Below are 14,971 nucleotides of genomic sequence, written 5' to 3'. Positions count from 1 at the left end.
GGGGTCTATCATGGAATTAGAAAATTCTTTTACAATATTATGTTCATTTATGTCTGTCAGATTTTCTTCTTTAATTTCTTTAATTTCCTTTTTTACCATTTCTTCTTCTTCTGTCAGTAGAGCTATTGGTTTTATCTCTACACCATCTTGTTTTAATTTCATTTTTACTTTTTCTTTCTTGTCTTTTTCTTTCTTGGCTTTTTCTTCCTTTCTACAATCCGTAACATGGTGACCATATTTCCTGCACCTAATGCAAGCAATAGGTATTTCTATAGTGTCTTTCAATTTTAATAAATATTCTTTCTTGTCTTTATGGTGGTTTGGTAGATTTTCTAACAGTTTTATTATTATGTCTTTTTGTTTTCTTTTTCTTTTATTAATTTTAAGTGGGTTGGTTGATTTTAATTCTTTCTTTGCTTGATCTATTTCTTTTTGGCTAACATTAAATATTTTCATTAATTCATTTATAATATCTTTCTCAAATTCTAATTTACTAATTTGTTTAATAATTCTATTATGTCTGTCACATTGTTTTTTAGTATGTCCATATCCTTTACATTTATGACAAATAGTACTATTAACATGTCTGTCAGTTTTCTCATTATCTGATAATTCTGTAGTATTTAAAACTGTTATGTCTCTTAATCTATCTGTTTCTAAAGGTAAGCTTAAAAGTTCTATCTTTTTAGCCAATTCTATTAAACTGTGGTTTTCAGTTCTGTCAATTATTTTAAGTCTCTCGTCAATTTCTTCTTTAAAACTATTACTCTTTTTGTCTTTTACTTCCATCTTTACTTTCCCTACACTATCACTATTGCCATAATTATTTTGCCTACTATTGTTGACTTTTTCTTTTTGTCTTTCATGTCTCATCTTTTCCTCTATTTCTATCTTCCTACGTAGTGATTCCTTACCACTATTTTCTTTTGGCATGTCTATCTCTACATCTTCTCTATTCTGTCGTTCAAACCTTTCTTTCATCTTTTTTACTATTCCTTTTTTTATTATTTCTTTATTATTATCTATTAGCTTCTCATGTAGAGATTCTTTCTTGTCTGTCTCTATTAGGCTCTTTTGTCTATCTGTGTCTAGTACCGAACTAGAAATTTCTTTTAGTCTGTTATTTTCTATAGTACTTCTATCTCTTATACGTGTTACTCTTTCCTTAATAGGACCAATTTCTAATCTGTCAGTTGCTTTTAATGTCTGTAAATTCTTATCTATAACTTCTTTTGAATTACTATTATTAAACCAATTATCTGTCACAGTTTCTGTAAAAGATGATCTATGATGGGGTCCAAATTCTATATCTTTTTCAAAATGTGAATTTAAAGTTTTCATTCTTTCATAGAGGTCCAAAAAGCTATCATTTTTCTTTTCAACTTTAGTATATATAGCAAATCTATCAATATTTTCCAAGGATTCCAATTTTCTATTAATTCTGTCTAAAAAACTATTATTGTGGTTATTAGTCTGTCGGTTGATTTTATCTTCTATTAAATTACTCCAATTATTTGTGTTACCATTATAATTATAATCATCTATTTCACTATCAGAATCAGTTTCATAATCCATATCACTATTAGACCAATTATCATCTATATATTTCATGCTATAACCTTCATCATAAACTATATCATCATAGTCCATGTTTCAATTAGTGTGTGCCTAGCCTAAGTGTGAACAAGCAAACAGATGATGAGCTGATAAATGTATTTATTCTCTTTCTAAGCAATTAATAATTACTGGCGGAACTATTACTAACCACTGGTATCCTTGCTATCGGGACCACCTCCTCGGGAAACTCCATTGCGGGACCACCCAAACAACGCCTGTCCGTCGGCTACAACAAAGGGGCTGACCAACGCGAAACTATGGTTTGCCAACGAGTCTCTAGGCTGACCAACGCTAACAAGGAGCAAGTAGTGGCTATGTAGTAATATAAGTTCCTAGTAACTTCTTAATTGCAAAGAAATAAAACTCATACACCTACCATCCATGGCTCTGATACCATTGACTACCCAGGAGTGAGCACAGCAGTAATATAGAAGCATAAACAATGATAAAATAGTTGATAAAGAAGAGAATAGCAAAATAGATATAGTCAAAAATAGATTAAAACAGGGTATGGAATATAAAACTGAAACAAATAAAATCTTACTTGAAAATACTTCTGTCTTTGATTAAACTTGAAAACAAACTGTCTTTCTTACAAGCTTTGAAAATAAGAGCTGTCTGAAGAGTTACAAGATTACAAAGTAAAATCTGTAAAGGGTTACAAGGTTGTCTGTCTGGAGGAAGGTTACAAGATTACAAAAAGAAAGTAAAGTACAAAAGTCTTTCTAAGGGAGAGTACAAAAGTCTTTCGGGGAAAGGGAAAAGGAAAGCTAAAAGTCTTTCTGAGGATTGGACCTTGGAATTGAAAAGGAAACTTAGACCTTAGAACTGGACCTAAAATCTGGACCTTAATTCTGGACCTGTCTTCTGTCTTCGAAGTCTGTCTATTTATAGATAAAGTGAACCTTGGTAAGTCTTCAAAAGTAACCTGAGTTAGGTGAAGTGAACTCAAGTTAATCTGTCGGCAGAATCTTGAACAGTAAAAGTCTATCTTGAACAGTGATAGTCTGTCTGCATGTGAATAATATTCTGTCAAAATATCTTTGAAAATATCTTTCTGGATCTGTCTGTATCTGTCTGGACTGTAATGGATCTGTCTGGAAGCTATTCATGCATGTCGATGAGTAGTGATCTGTCGCTGGTGAATAGTGATCTGTCGTCGCTGTCTGTCGGAAGAGTATTCTGTCTGTCTGTGCCTTCTGTCTGTCTGTCTGTCAATCTGTATCCGCGTAGTTATCATAATCTAGCGGATCAGAGTTATCCTCATACTGCTCATGCTCGTGGAGCACTCCATAATCATTACATAGGGCACAGTATAAAATAGGAATGAAAACAGGAACATGATCTTTGGCTGTCATCAATCTGGGATCTTTAACAATCCTTCTTTTCCCAATGAGCCTTCCTGCTGAAGGTCTTGGGCCATACACAGCTATCCTGTCGGTGTAGCCATATAAATGAAAACCTCTATCTAATTCTTTCTGTTCTTCATAAATCTTATTACTCATGAAATTGGACCATTCTTGAGCCAGAGCACCTGGATCATCAAGTGGTAAGTAAGTATCTCCTGTATACCAGTTATATTCAAGGATACCACACCAATCATGAATAAGGACTAAAATGTGTGCTGGCTGAGCTTCCATATAATAGCTAGTGTCCCAAACTGGAAGAGTACTCCAGATTTCTATCTTCATATAATTAAGTCCTCCAATCTGTGCTGCTGCTTCTTGGATGACTCTGGGAAATAAACTAATCTGATTTGCAGAAGTAATGGTTAATTTTCTGATAAACCCTGCTTCTAGCATTTCAGATAACCATAAGGGATCACAGATTACTGGATCTTCTGTCTCTGTGTTGATAAGTAATCCCGGGTAGGGATCAAATCTGTCTCCTGTTCTTTCATAAACTCTGTCTGAATTTCCAAAACTGTCATACCATTTAGCCTTATGAGATAACCACATATCACCTGTCATGTCTTCTGTTTTGATAAATGCTGTAGAGACTAATACTTTAAAAAGATGCATCCATCTGTCATAAGAACTTGTTATAGCTTTATGAGTTAAAATATTCTGTTGGATTTCAGGGGGTAAGGTTCTAATAGCAAGTCTCGTTTTTTGCTGAATCTTAGGGTGGAGCTTTGAAAAGCTTGTTCCCATAAGATAGCTTTTTAGAGACTGTAGTTCTGTCTTTGTGGAGCTTGAATCTCCATCCTCCTTGCCAGGGAGTTGACAACCGAGTGCTTCAATAAATGCCCCGGTGCTAACAAGATGTAATTCCAAAGCCTGAAGGGTCATTTGGAATAAGGGTTTCTGTCTGAGGGTGAATGCTGCCTGTAAATTATCAAGAAGTATTTTAATATGAAGAGGAAGGTCTGTAAATTCTCCGTCTTGAAACATAAGATCACTGTCGAGCACTTTTTGCAAAATTACACTTTTATTACCACATGAATACATTGCCTCTGCTAGCAACGTATCCTGAAGGGATATTGTCTCTATTGAGACGCCTTCATGCATATCCGAAATTTTGACTGAAGGTTTTCGGGTACCTTTGGGTTGCACCGCTGGTGCCTTGCCCTTGTCTTTCTGAGAGAATCTTTTACTCATGGTAGTCTGCAATTGGGTTTTGGGAAAAGGATTATATTTGGAACAAATATTTTCTGTCAAAACTTCTTTTGAAATTCTTTTGCCTCTGTCTTTCTGTGAAATTCTTTTGAAATATTTTATAAGAAAAGTAATAAAAGCATTTACAAAACAAACAACATTTATAAAACAAACTTTTCTTTGTACACTTTTGTGCTCTTGCTGAGTAGCAATAATATTAGAGTAGTCATGATGGGATCTGTCAAGGTAAGTGAGATTCAGAATATCTAGTATGATTCTATCCATGCATGTACTACTATATATCTCTTCGTAAAGTCTTTCATTAATAGGACAATCTATTAGGGGATTAATTCTGTCTATAGGGAGATTAAATCTGTCATTATTCAAGAGTTATCACAATTAATATTTTCTTTAATGATTAATAAAGAAGAGTCTGTCAAAGATTCTTTTATTAAAATATCTGTTATATGAATATTTAAAAATGCTATAAAGAGTGTACATTTGTCATTTAGTACTTCTATCAGTCTATCAGTATGTCTGTCATTATTATTAAAGAAGTAATAATTGTACCATCTATATTTTGTGTGGGGGCAATAGTCTCAAATTGCCATCTGTCAGTCCATATACTATTAGTCCATGCATATTGATTACAAAAGCTATATTCATATTTCGTCTTTTATGATTCTTCTGTAGATTGGACTTTATGTAAGAAAAGAATAAAAACATATCTCTGTCTCTTTGTCTTGTTTATCTTTCTTTTTGTCATTTTCTGTCAATTGATTAACAAGTAGCATTTCTGTCCAAACTTCTTTCAGTTCTATAGATTCCTCTATCGTTGATATCTGTTAAAATAGTAACCTCTTTGGAAGAGTGTATTTCTGTCAAGACAAGTGGTACAATGAATTTAAAGAATATATCTTTTCCTATCACATTAGTTTTAATTCCTTTATCTGTCATTAAAAAGGGATAAATTAAATCCATAAAAGGAGTTCCTAAAATAATTTTAAAAGGAAAGTCTTTAACAAAGGCTATATCAAAATATATTCTGTCATGGCATATATGATTATGAGGTATACAAGTCATATCAACACCTAAATCTGTCAAAGCAATTTCTGTCAAAGAAAACTGTTTAGTAGTATCTGTATGCCATCTTTGGGGAATTACTCTGTCAATTAAACTTAAGAAATTCTGTCTATCAAATTTACTACTATTGTTTGAAACATTAATATCTATAACTTCTTTATCTGTAGGAGGATCAAAGGGGTCTATCATGGAATTGTAAAATTCTTTTACAATATTATGTTCATTTATGTCCGTCAGATTTTCTTCTTTAATTTCTTTAATTTCCTTTTTTATCATTTCTTCTTCTGTCAGTAGAGCTATTGGTTTTATCTCTACACCATCTTGTTTTAATTTTATTTTTACCTTTTCTTTCTTGTCTTTTTCTTTCTTGGCTTTTTCTTCCTTTCTACAATCTGTAACATGGTGACCATATTTCCTGCACCTAATGCAAGCAATAGGTATTTCTATAGTGTCTTTCAATTTTAATAAATATTCTTTCTTGTCTTTATGGTGATTTGGTAGATTTTCTATCAGTTTTATTATTATGTCTTTTTGTTTTCTTTTTCTCTTATTAATTTTAAGTGGGTTGGTTGATTTTAACTCTTGTTTAACTTGATCTATTTCTATCTTCCTACGTAGGGATTCTTTACTACTATTTGTTTTTGGTTTTTGCATGTCCTTTACATCTTTCCTATTTTGTTTTTCATGCAATTCTTTCAAACTATCATCATTATTTCTAAAACTATCATCTATCACTATTTCTTTTTCTAGCTTTCTACGTATAACACCTTCATCTATAACAGCTTCATCTTTATGTCTTTCAATTCTTCTTCTATCATTTGTCTTTATCACTTTCTCTACATCTTCACTATTCTGTCTTTCAAATATTTCTTTCATCTCTTTTACCATTCCTTTTTTTATTATTTCTTTCTCATTATCTATCAACTTGTCTGTCTCTATTAGGCTTCTTTGTCTATCTGTGTCTAGTACTGAACTAGAAATTTCTTTTAGTCTGTCATTTTCTATATTACTTCTATCTCTTATACGTGTTACTCTTTCCGTAATAGGGCCACTTTCTAATCTGTCAGTTGCTTTTAACATTTGTAAATTCTTATCAACTTCTTTTGAATTACTATTTATATACCAATTATCTGTCATAGTTTCTGTAAAAGATGATCTATGATGGGGTCCAAATTCTACTTCTTTTTTAAAATGTGAATTTAAAGCTTTCATTCTTTCATAGAGGTCCAAAAAGCTATCATTTTTCTTTTCAACTTTAGTATATATAGCAAATCTGTCAATATTTTCCAAGGACTCCAATTTTCTATTAATTCTGTCTAAAAAGCTATTATTGTGGTTATTAGTCTGTCGGTTGATTTTATCATTTGTGAAATTACACCAATTATTTGTGTTACCATTATAGTTATAATTATCCATTTTTCTGTCAGAATCAGAATCTGTTTCATATTCCATATCACTATTTGACCAATTATCATCTATATCTGTCATGCTATAGCCTTCATCATAAACTATATGATCATAGTCCATGTTTCAATTAGTGTGTGCCTAGCCTAAGTGTGAACAAGCAAACAGATGATGAGCTGATAAATGTATTTATTCTCTTTCTAAGCAATTAATGATTACTGGCGGAACTATTACTAACCACTGGTATCCTTGCTATCGGGACCACCTCCTCGGGAAACTCCATTGCGGGACCACCCAAATAACGCCTGTCCGTCGGCTACAACAAAGGGGCTGACCAACGCGAAACTATGGTTTGCCAACGAGTCTCTAGGCTGACCAACGCTAACAAGGAGCAAGTAGTGGCTATGTAGTAATATAAGTTCCTAGTAACTGCTTAATTGCAAAGAAATAAAACTCATACACCTACCATCCATGGCTCTGATACCATTGACTACCCAGGAGTGAGCACAGCAGTAATATAGAAGCATAAACAATGATAAAATAGTTGATAAAGAAGATAATAGCAAAATAGATATAGTCAAAAATAGATTAAAACAGAGTATGGAATATGAAAACTGAAACAAATAAAATCTTACTTGAAAATACTTCTGTCTTTGATTAAAACTGAAAACTTCTGTCTTTCTTACAAGCTTTGAAAATAAACACTGTCTGAAGAGTTACAAGATTACAAAGTAAAAATCTGTAAAGGGTTACAAGATTACAAAAAGAAAGTAAAGTACAAAAGTCTTTCGAAGAGGGAAAGGGAAAGCTAAAGTCTTTCTGAGGGAGAGAGCTATCTTGGATCTATTGGACCTTGGAATTGAAATGGAAATTTTGGACCTAAAATTTGGACCTTAGAACTGGACCTATCTTCTGTCTTCGAAGTCTGTACTTTTATAGATGAAGTGAACCATGATAAGTTTTCAAAAGTAACCTGAGTTAAGTGAAGTGAACTCAAGTTAATCTGTTGGTAGAATCTTGAACAGTAATAGTCTATCTGTCGGTAGAATCTTGAACAGTAATAGTCTATCTGGCAGTTTGTCCGAGTACGCATGCTGGTGAACAGTAACCTTTTCTATCTGTGAGAATCTGCGTACGAATAATATTCTGCTAAATATCTTTCTAGATCTGTCTACATTCTGTTATTTTATCTTTTAGTCTTTTGTCTTCTTTTTGTATCTACCTGTCTCTTGTCTTCTTTTTGTCTCCTTCTGTCACATAAGTCTTGTAGTATGGAGAGGAGGGTAAAGGAGGATTCCATCTGTCTGTATCTGTTGGAAACTAATCTGGCACAGGGGGATAGTGACCTGGCGCAGTGTCTATCTTGTTTGTTATTTTGTCTAACCACTTGAATACACTATCATTTTTGAACTTGTATTTTGAAGGGATATTGTCTCTATTGAGACGCCTTCATGCTTTAATTGAAATCTGTATTAAAGATTTCTATTTTTGGCAGGATTTGGTCTGAGATTTTAGCCTTAGAATGGCTATCTTGCTTGCCAGGCAATTGACCGTTAATTTTAAAATTAACTATTTAAAGGTTATTATGAAATGGTAAAATATATGATGAGAAAGGATAAGAATAAACTAAAGTCATGAACCTATAGTACAAGACAAATATCCTGGCAAAGGGATAGGAGAAATGATGGAAAAATACATAGGAACAAAAGATACGTAGGAACAAAAGAAAGACTAGAATAGTCAACAAAAGTAGGAAATCTTTTATATATATATATATATATATATACACATACTTAAGTACTACTGCTACTGGGTAGAATAGTATTATCTACCATTGTAGGAATCTCATCATCATCTATCACTAAGTCTGCCATTGTAGGAATCTCATCATCACTTTTATCTTTTGAGATGGAAATTTCTTTCAATAAGTGTATATCTTTGGGGAATGGGGGTAGGAGGAACTTAAAGAAAACTTCTGTCTTTAAAACATTAGTACATATTCCATTATCTGTCGTGAAGAAAGGGTAGATTAAAGCCAAAAAAGGATTTCCTAATATAACTTTAGAGGACAACTTATCTGTTAAGAAGAAAGGTGTTCTGAACTTGATTCCATTATTATGTATATATGCCTTACTTAGCTTATTACTTATTTTAAGTCTATCACCATTAGCCTGAGTTAATCTGTCTGTTGTTGATTCATAATACTTAGAGGGTATTAATCCTTCTTGTATGCAATTCATATCAGCACCTGAATTAACAAGGGCAATAACTGTTAATGAAAATTCTTTATGAACTACTAAAGTTATCTCTGTGTACCATTTTTGAAATATCATTCTGTCAATTATATTTAAAAATTCATCTTTATCATCTTCTTTATGAGAACTTTCACCAGTATGATTATGTCTGTCAAGAAGAGAGGAGTCTGTCAGAGGTTCATTACAATATTTAATTCTATCTTTTATACTAATTACCTGCGCAGTTATCTGTTCTACCATGCCTTTTAATATGAAATTTTCTGATTTTAATTTTTTCAGTTCATTTTTTAGGCTATTAATCTCTATTTGTAGGTCTGTCATAGTTATAGGTTTATTGGGTTTAAATCTATCAGTAATTTCTGTAAAATTATAAGTTGACTTATAATCTTTTAGATCTATTTCAAATCTATCGGTTTCAGTTAAAGATTCTTTTAATTTAGATAAATAGTCTTTTTTAGATTGTAGATCTGGAAGTTTATCTATCAAATCCATTATTATGTCTTCTTGTTTTGTTAAGACACATATTTTTAATTTTCTTTTACAATAACAATTATCAGGATTATTACAGTTACATAACTGAACATTTCCATTATGTGAAGAAACATCTGTAGAGGATGATGAAGTGCTGTTACTATTATCTATCTAGTGAATTCCATTATCTGTTTCATCACTATCTGTCAGTTCTATTATACTCATTAATTTATCCTTTAATTTTCCTGATATATCAAGTTTATTTATCTGTCTTTGAAAGTTACAGTATCTGCTAGTGTGTCCCTTTTTCCCACATTTGAAGCAAATAATGTCACTTTCCCTACGTCTATCATATTTCTTTCTTTTGGATTCTTCTTTCTTGTCTTTAGACTTACTTTTATAATATCTTCTATTATTGTTCTTATATCTGTCACTTCTGTCATCTTTCTTTTCTTTTCTTCTTTTCCTAGAGGGAGCAATCAATGGATCAAAACCATATTGCTCACAAAAAGTTCCTAGCTCTTTTTTAGCAAATCTTTTTTCTTTTTCTATCTGGTTTTTTAGCCTTAAGTCATTACATAGCCATAAACCTGTTTTATTAATTGAAGATATTATGTCTCCATATGTTAGGCTAGGATAGTCTATAGTTCCGTCATTATTAACTATATCAAGTCTAACTTTCTGAGCAAAGAAATAGGGTAAACCAGCAATGAATTTTTCTTTCCAGTAGGACTGTTGGCAATCATTCCTACTTAAAACTTTTGAAATAAAAACATCTTTATACCATCTAAAATCTGAAAGTTGTGGACATCTTAAATTAATTAAAACATCTGAAGCTCTTTCTTTATATTGATTGGGATCACCAACAAAATGTTTAGTTATAGTAAAAATTAAAGTATTAACTGCATCTTGTGAAGGCTGTCTGTCTGTCATTATAACACTTCCATCTGTTTCTCTTTTAACAGCTGTCAATATTCCATTTCTGTCATCATTATTTAAATAATAATCCCACCAGCCTTTCAACTGGCCAGTAAAACCAGTGACTATTAAATGAGCTATCTGATGATCCTGTTTTCCATGATTTTTATAAACATTAGTGAGCAAAGTCATCTCATGTAAAAGGTTTATTATTTCATATTCTGACATTCCATCAATATTCCATTCATAAATTAAATCTGGTGAATAAGATGAATTAACATAAGTATGTCTTTCTTCAAATTGTAAATCAGGTGGAGTAGGTTTAGGATACCAATTCTTTCTGGGGTATAAGTCGTCAATTCTTCCTTTTTTATGACCTTGTGATGAAGATGCTAAAATTAATTTATTAATTCGTAATTTATCTGTAAATTGTGATTCCAAATTATTTATATCTGTCAAATCTGTCAATTGATTGTCTTCTGATTCTTCATCCTCTGAAGAGTCAGTTCTTCCTTTTGTATTTAATGTTATAATATTCTTATTTTTTAATGGCTCCGTATCCTTTGATGATTCTAATTTCATTAAGTCTAGTTTTTTATTTATTTCATTAAGTAAATTATCAGTTTTTTCTATCATGGGTTTCTTTAAAGGTGCTCTAAGGTGAGGAGGTATCTCATGAGGGATAAATAAAGGGGTATTAGACGTGTTTTCTTTTTTTATGGAAGTAGAAGGGGGTATTAGTCTGTCTTCTATATCTTGTAACTTTTGACCAATAGTTTTTAGATAAGTATTGGTGTAATTGTTCTGTTGAATTATACTGTCTAGATTCTTATTATCATCACTTAGACTGGGTCTTTTAATAGGTGTAGCCAAAACTTGGACTCCACTATTTTGACTCAATATAATTGATTCAAATGGTGGATAAGTCTGATACACTTTTTCATGATTTTCTGTCTTTGTCCATGATAATATTTTCTCTATTACACTTATCTTTTTGTTATAATAGTCCAAAAAGTCAAAGAAACTAAAGTGTGTCTGTAAGTCTGTCATCATTTCAAAATACTTAGTTCTTAAATTGTTTCTTTCATGTTCAAATAAAATCTTACTTGAAAATACTTCTGTCTTTGATTAAAACTGAAAACTTCTGTCTTTCTTACAAGCTTTGAAAATAAACACTGTCTGAAGAGTTACAAGATTACAAAGTAAAGTCTATCTGGAAAGGTAAGGTTACAAGATTACAAAAAGAAAGTAAAGTACAAAAGTCTTTCTAAGGGAGAGTACAAAAGTCTTTCAGGGAAAGGGAGAGCTAAAGTCTTTCTGAGGGAGAGGGCTATCTTGGATATATTGGACCTTGGAATGGAAAACTTGAACCTAAAATCTGGACCTTAGAACTGGACCTTTTTTCTGGACCTGTCTTCAGTCTTCTGAGTCTATCTATTTATAGATAACGTGAACCATGGTAAGTCTTCAAAAGTAACCTGAGTTAAGTAAAGTGAACTCAAGTTAATCTGTCGGTAGAATCTTGAATAGTAAAAGTCAAAAGTCTATCTTGAATAGTCTATCTGCATATGAATAATATTCTGTCAAAATATCTTTCTAGATCTGTCTATATTTGTCTGGACTATAATGGATTTGTCTGGACGCTATTCATGCATGTCGGTGAATAGTGATCTGTCGTCAGTGAATAGTGATCTGTCGTTGGTGAATAGTGATCTGTCGTCGGTGAATAGTAATCTGTCGCCGTTGTCTGTCGAAAGAGTATTCTGTCTGTCTGTGCCTTCTGTCTATCAATCTGTATCTGCGTAGTTATCATAATCTAGCAGATCAGAGTTGTCCTCATCATGCTCGTGGTACACTCCATAACTATTACATAGGGCACAATATGAAATAAGACGGTAAATAGGACCACGATCCTTTGCTGTCATTAGTCTGGGATCCTTAATAATCTTTCTTTGTCCAATAAGCTTTCTTGCTGAAGGTCTTGGACCATATACAGCTATCCTGTTGGTGTAGCCATATAAGTGGAAGCCTTCTCTGTCTAATTCTTTCTGTACATCATTAATCTTGTTACTCATGAAATTAGACCATTCTTGAGCCAGAGTACCCGGATCATCAAGTGATAAATAAGTATCTCATGTATACCAATTATGTTCAGGGATACAACCCCAATCATGGATAAGAACTAAAATGTGGGCTGGTTGAACTTCCATATAATAGCTATTATTCCAGGCTGGAAGAGTACTCCAGATTAGTAATTTCATATAATTAAGTCCTCCAATCTGTATGGCTGCTTCTCGGATGACATTAGGAAATAAACTGATCTGATCTGCAAAAGTTATGGTTAATTTGCTGATAAACTCTGCTTCTAGCATTTCAAATAGCCAAAAAGGATCACAAATTACTGGATCTTCTGTCTCTGTATTGATAAGTAATCCCGGGTAAGGATTGTATCTGTCTCCTAGTCCTTCATAAACTCTGTCTGCATTTCCAAAACTTTCATACCATGTAGCTTTATGAGATAGCCATGTATCGTCTGTCATATCTTCTGTCCTGATAATTGCTGTAGAAACTAATATTGTGAAAAGATGAATCCATCTGTCATAAGAACTTGTTAGGGCTTTATGAGTCAATATTTTCTGTTGAATTTCAGGAAGTAAAGCTGTGATGGCAAGTCTCGTATTTTGCTGAATTTTAGGGTGGAGCCTTGAAAAGCTTGTTCCCATAAGATAGCTTTTTAGAGACTGTGATTCTGTCATTGTGGAGCTTGAATCTCCATCCTCCTTGCCAGGGAGTTGACAACTAAGTGCTTCAATAATTGCACCAGTGTTAACAAGATGTAATTCCAAAGCCTGAAGGGTCATTTGGAATAAGGGTTTCTGTCTGAGGGTAAAGGCTGCCTGTAAATTATCAAGAAGTAGTTTAATATGAAAAGGAAGGTCTGTAAATTCTCCGTCTTGAAACATAAAATCACTGTCGGGTACTTTTTGCAAAATTACACTTTTATCACCACATGAATACATTGCCTCTGTTAGCAGTGTATCCTGAAGGGATATTGTCTCTTTCGAGATTCCTTCATGCATTTCTGAAATTTTTACTGAAGGTTTTCGGGTACCTTTGGGTTGCACCGCTGGTGCCTTGCCCTTGTCTTTCTGAGAGAATCTTTTACTCATGGTAGTTTGCAATTGGGTTTTGGGAAAAGGATTATATTTGGAATAAATATTTTCTGTCAAAACCTCTTTTGAAATTCTTTTGCCTCTGTCTTTCTGTGAAATTCTTTTGAAATATTTTACAAGAAAAGTAATAAAAGCATTTACAAAACAAACAACATTTATAAAACAAACTTTTCTTTGTACACTTTTGTGCTCTTGCTGAGTAGCAATAATATTAGAGTAGTCATGATGGGATCTGTTAGGATAAATGAGATTCAGAATATTCCTTAAATCTAGTATGATTATGTCCATGCATGTACTATATATCTCTTCGTAAAGTTTTTCATTAATAGGACAATCTATCAGGGGATTAATTCTGTCTATAGGGAGATTAAATCTGTCATTATTCAAGAGATTGACACAATTAATATTTTCTTTAATGTTTAATAAAGAAGAGTTTGTCAAGGATTCTTTTATTAAAATATCTGTTATATGAATATTTAAAAATGCTATAAAGAGTGTACATTTGTCATTTAGTACTTCTATCAGTTTATCAGTATGTCTGTCATTATTATTAAAAGAAGTAATAATTGTACCATCTATATTTTGTGTGGGGGCAATAGTCTCAAATTGCCATCTGTCAGTCCATATACTATTAGGCCATGCATATTGATTATAAAAAACTACATTCATATCTCCGTCTTTTATGAATTCTTCTGTAGAGTGGACTTTATGTAAGAAAGCAATAGGAGAATAAGAACATATCTCTGTCTCTTTGTCTTGCTTATATTTCTTTTTGTCATTTTCTGTCAATTGATTAACAAGTAGCATTTCTGCCTTTAAAGATGACAAACTCCTTTCAGTTCTATAGATTCCTCTTTCATTGGTATCTGTTAAAATAGTAACCTCTTTGGAAGAGTGTATTTCTTTCAGGACAGGTGGTACAATGAACTTAAAGAATATATCTTTTCCTAACTCATTAGTTTTAATTCCTTTATCTGTCATTAAAAAAGGATAAATTAAAGCCATAAAAGGAGTTCTTAAAATAATTTTAAAAGGAAGCTTTTTAATTAAAAGAAAGGCTGTCTCAAAATATATTCTGTCATGGCATATATGATCATGAGGTATCTTATAATTAATTATCAGTTTTTCTCTATTGGCCTGAATTAATCTTTCAGATGATTTTTCATAATACTTTAAGGGTATTAATCTTTCTTGTATATAAACTACATCATCACCTGAATCTGTCAAAGCAATTTCTGTCAAAGAAAACGGTTTAGTAATATCTGTATGCCATTTTTGGAGAATTACTCTGTCAATTAAACTTAAGAAATTTTGTCTATCAAATTTATTACTATTAATTTTATCTGTAGGAGGATCAAAGGGGTCTATCATGGAATTAGAAAATTCTTTTACAATATCATGTTTATTTATGTCTGTCAAATTTTCTTCTTTAATTTCTTTAATTTCCTTTTTT

This window comes from Quercus lobata, chromosome 9, assembly GCF_001633185.2.
Source record: "Quercus lobata isolate SW786 chromosome 9, ValleyOak3.0 Primary Assembly, whole genome shotgun sequence".
Classification (NCBI taxonomy): Eukaryota; Viridiplantae; Streptophyta; class Magnoliopsida; order Fagales; family Fagaceae; genus Quercus; species Quercus lobata.
Note: the sequence above shows the minus strand (reverse complement) of the source record.